We start from the raw sequence: 5,095 nt of genomic DNA on the forward strand, positions 1-5,095 counted from the left end.
AAGTAAAGACCAGAAGGGGCCCTGGGTTTGCTTGACAGCCCAGCTTCACAAAAGCATTTCAGTTAATCTCTGGATTGCTTTGGGTAGTGCCACAAGGAGCATTACTAGAGAAGGACAGGAGGGGGAGGCAGAAAATGATTTCTGAAAGGTGCTTTGTAACTCGTTTCGTTGAGGTTCGAAAGGTCTCTGAAGCGGAGTGTGTGCAGTGTTCTTTTCTTGTGGACTAAAGGAAGTGCGAGAGCCAGAGGGTCCCCGTGTGAGAACTCCTGCCTCAGAATAACTGAGATGGAGGCTTAGTGTTGTCAGGGGCAGGCTTTGGACAAAACAGCTCCAACCTGGAGAAAGAAACCTGTCTCTGTGCACATTGGTGCTTTCCTCCCAAGTGCCCGCCCCTGCATCTCTGCCTTGGAGGGCGACCTTGGGCCGCCAGAGCCTGCTTTGCCTGTAGGCACCAAGAAAGAGCAGGGAGTACCAGGGAAATTTACATTTCAATGATTGATGGGTGCTGGGGTATAAAGAGTCCAGGTCCCTTGCCCTTGATTGGGGCACTCTTGGGCATGACGTACATTGTCTCCAGATATACACTCTGGAGTTATGTCCAAGTGACCTTGGTAGGTCATGCTTGACTTGCTTCCCTTGCTTGGCTTGCTTTTGTGTCTTGTCTCACTTCCGTACTCCCCACCAGCTGATCCTAGGAACACGTCCTAATAAACACCTTCATAGGAACTCTTATCTCAGGATCTGACTCTAGGGAACTCAGCCAAAAATATGGACCCTTCTCTCTCTCAACAGTTTTTTTTCTCCTGTGGTATCAGAATGAGAACTTAGCCACCAGTAAAGGGTAGCCTGTGCTAGCCGGTAGGGTCCTTTTGTGTGAATTAGCAAAAGATGCCCCTTTCTGGGTGGATGTTGCCCGTCCCTGGGCATGGGATTGGCCGGCAAACAGAGGGTCAGTGTCCACTGGCCCCTCAGCTGCCTTTGGCACTGCACAAAACGTACAGCCTACGGGGGCGCCGTGGTGCTTCCATGTGGGGCTCAGAGAAGCAAAACTAAGATGGCGAGTGCCCAGCTGTCCCACAATCTCATTTCTCGGCTTCTCTTATCCCTCTTTCGTGCAGTTCAAGGGACGTTTCTCTCTCGTGTTTTCCTAAATATCTGAGTATTTTAGGCAGATGTTTCGCTTTGCTGTGGACCAACTGATTAAATGTTTTTGCTTCTTTCTAAAACCAGCAAAGGGAGGGGAAGTGTCGTGGCCATCAGAAACACAGTACCACAGACCGCAGTGGGGAGGTGGTACCTGGTCAGGTAGGGTGGTTAGCTCTCCACCCACCTGGCCACCCAGGAGCTCCCAAGGGGCCTGAGTCTTGACAGTGGGGTCATTTTCTGGGGGCTTGGATGGGCTGCTTCAGTCAGAGGCTCCTGCCTAATGAGCCCTCCTTTCCTTGGGCGGTGGGGCCCGCGGTATCTGGTATCCTGGGTTTTCTGTCTTTTCCTTTGGTGGCCGCCTGTTAATGGCTAAATTTGGCCCATCTGATGGTGGAGCAGAGCCCCTTTTGAAGATAAATATGTGGGGGAGTTCTTTGAAGAAGATGTTTTTGTTAACTTCTTGGTGAATGTTATGGATTGAATTGTGTCCCCCCAAAATGCGTGTCAACTTGGCTAGACCATGATTCCCAGTATTGTGTGGTTGTCCTCCATGTGGTGAGCTGATATAATTACCTATAGTTGTAAATCCTAACCTCTATGATATTAATGAGGCAGGGTTAGAGGCACTTATGTTAAGGAGGCTGGACTCAATCTACAGGCTTAAACTGTATCTTGATTCAATCTCTTTTGAGATATAAAAGAGAGAATCGAGCAGAGAGGAGAGGGACCTCATGCCACCAAGCAAGAGCCAGGAGTGGTGCTTGTCCTTTGGACACGGGGTCCCTGCACTGAGAACCTCCTAGACCAGGGGAAGATTGATGACAAGGACCTTCCCCTAGGGCCAACAGAGAAAGTCTTCCCCTGGAGCTGGTGCCCTGAATTCAGACTTCTAGCCCCCTAGACTATGAGAGAATAAATTTCTGTTTGTTAAAATCGTCCACTTGTGGTATTAGCAGCACTAGATAACTAGGCAGTGACGTAGGGCAGAAGAGGGGAAGAAGAAATCTGTACAGGAAGTTGGGGGATTGGGCCCCATCCCCAGATGTCTGAGACCTCCTGGTGTCCTGGGGCAAGTCATTAAACTTCTCTGGGAGCCTCAGTGTCTTCACCTTTATTTACTTAATAACAACTATCCATCCAACCTCAGAGGGTTGTTTGATGATCAAAGGGGAAGGATTTTCATTGATTCATTAAATGATCATTGAGCAAGCCCACGAAATCCTTCCCCGGGGAGAACTGGTAGTTTTTCAGGGATAGTCGTGTATATAGATGCATCATGATGGGGGCAGAAGTGATGAAATAGAGAGAGGCACCAGTACACTGACTACATGAAGGGGCAGGAGACCTCCCAGAGCTGTGTGGCCTGGTCTTGAAGGCTAAGTGTTCGTGGAACTTTGCAAACTGCAGGGTGGCATTTAGTGTGTGGGTGAGGGGGCTAGGACTCTTGAGTCCATCAGAACTGCCTTCAAACGCTGACTCTGACACTGCAGAGTTGTGTGACCTTGGGCAAGGTACGCAACTACTCTCTTTTTTCTCATTGGTAAAATGGACATGACCAAATTGTTCTGAGGATTTACTGATGTGAAGCAGTTAGCAGATATTGTTGCAAAGGAGCCCTGGAGGCTCAAAGGGTTAAGTGCTCGGCTGCTAACCAAAAGGTTGGGGGTTTGAACCCACCCAGTGGCTCTTTGGGAGAAAGACTTGGTGATCTGCTTCCGTAAAGATTACAGCCAAGAAAACCCTACGGGGCAGTTCGACTCTGTCACCTGGGGTCACTATGGGTTGAAAGTGACCCGATGACACACAACACCACCACAAATATTACAAATGGGAAGTGTTGTTCAAGTGAACTTTTTGGCTGGAGGGATTCTGTTTGAGTGTCTTGGGCCAGTGCTTCTCAAATATTATGGAACATGTATATGAATCATCTGGGAATCTTATTATAATGCAGATTCTGATTTAGGTGGCCTGGGGTAGAGCCTGAGATTCTGCTTTTCTCACTAAGTCCTGTGGGTGTTGCTTGTTTGAGGACCACACGTTTGAGTACAAAGATCCTAGGCCACCTCTCCCCAGGTGAACTCTGAATCCTTCTTTGTAGGTGCTGAAGAACACTGTGTTCAGGGCAATGGTGAGGAGGGCTCAGGCTTCCTGGCCCGAAGCTGGGCCAGGGGCAGCTTAGACTTGCTGCTGTTGAGTATGGTGTTCCCCATGGGAGGGAATGGCGCTAACCCAACCCCCCACAAATGCTCTAGGATCAGTCCTCCAAAGGAAGCTCTTTCTGGCCCAATGCTGCCCGGCCTCCTGCTTGTTGGCCCTGAGGATGTAGAGATGAATAAGCCACCGACCCTGCCACAGTGTGGTTGGAGGTGGGGTGGGGACAGACATATAAACACATGATTATGACATGGTGAGAAAAGTCTTCTATAGAGTACATGGGTGATGGGATGGGGACAAGAAGTTTGGAAAGGGAGGAAAACTTCCTGGTGGTAACTCTGTCTAAACTGGATTTTAAAGGATCAACCACAGTGGCCTTGGTGGAGGAGGAGGTCAGAGGAGTGTGGGGAATGGCATTCTAGGCTTAAGGAACTGTGTATGCAAAGGCAGGGTGCTGTTAAACAGCTTGGTGCGTTCAGATCATTGAACTAAGAGTCGTTTGGAGCATGGAGTATCATGGCAGGGATTGGTCAGGAAGGCAGGGCTCAGTTCATGATGCTGTATTAGTCAGGATAAGCTAAGCTCTGCTGCTGCACAAACTAACTTCATAGCCCTAGTAGTTTAGCCCATCAAAAGTTACTTCTCACCACACAATACGTCGTTTGCAGGTCAGTGGAGAGCCAGGTTGACAGAGCCTCCCCATCTTGGAGCCACACCATGTGGAACATGTGCTGTCTGTAGCCACCATTGTAGGAGGAGATAGTTGGAGAGTTGTTCTCCGACTCTTCGATGCTCCAGTCGAGAACTGATGCCTTGTTTGTACCAACAGCCCATTGTTGTTGTTGTTAGGTGCTGTCGAGCAGGTTCTGACTCACAGCAACCTGTGCTCAACAGAATGAAACACCACTGGGTCCTGCACCATCCTCATAACGTCGTCGTGCTTGAGCCCATTCTTGCAGCCACTGTGTCCGTCCATCTCATTGAAGGTCTTCCTCTTTTTTGCTGACCCTCTACTTTACCAAGCATGATGTCCTTCTCCAGGGACTGGTCTCTCCTGATAACATGTCCAAAGTATGTGAGACGAAGTCTCTCCATCCTTGCTTCTAAGGAGCATTCTGGCTGTCCTTCCAAGACAGATTTGTTCATTTTTCTGACAGTCCATGGTATAGTCAATATTCTTTGCCAACACCGTAATTCAAAGGTATCAATTCTTCTTTGTTCTTCCTTATTCGTTGTCCAGCTTTCGCATGCATAGGGGGCGATTGAAAACACCATGGCTTTGCAGGTCACCTTAGTCCTTAAAGTGACATCTTTGCTTTTTAACACTTTAAAGAGGCCTTTTGCAGCAGATTTGCCCAGTGCAACTCGTCGTTTACAGCCCATTGGCCAACACTAATTGTGAGGGGCTGGGAAATGGAGGCGGCCTGGTGGGTGGAAAATTCAGAGAACATCACTGTCTCTCCCACATACACCTTGTTCTGGAGCTTAAGCCCCATTCTGAGGGCCAGAGTTTCTCATACAGGAGTAGTAAGCAAAGGACAAAAAAAAAAAACAAAAAAAACCTCTTGTAGATTTCCAGCGTTGACTTATTTTCATTCTTATGTAATTTAAGTATGTAATGGTATAGAATGGGTCTAAGCTCTTTATACTTAAAGCTCTCAAGTGACTGGTAACCAAAACCAATGTATAAATAAAATATCAACTAGAAATCCAATAAATTCACATTAACTTCATGGGTTTAATGTGATGGATGAAGTTATTTCGCTGAAACTAAATCACTGTTCATGGCCCTAAG

The sequence above is a fragment of the Trichechus manatus genome, unplaced genomic scaffold, assembly GCF_000243295.1.
Source record: "Trichechus manatus latirostris isolate Lorelei unplaced genomic scaffold, TriManLat1.0 scaffold00049, whole genome shotgun sequence".
Taxonomy (NCBI): domain Eukaryota; kingdom Metazoa; phylum Chordata; class Mammalia; order Sirenia; family Trichechidae; genus Trichechus; species Trichechus manatus.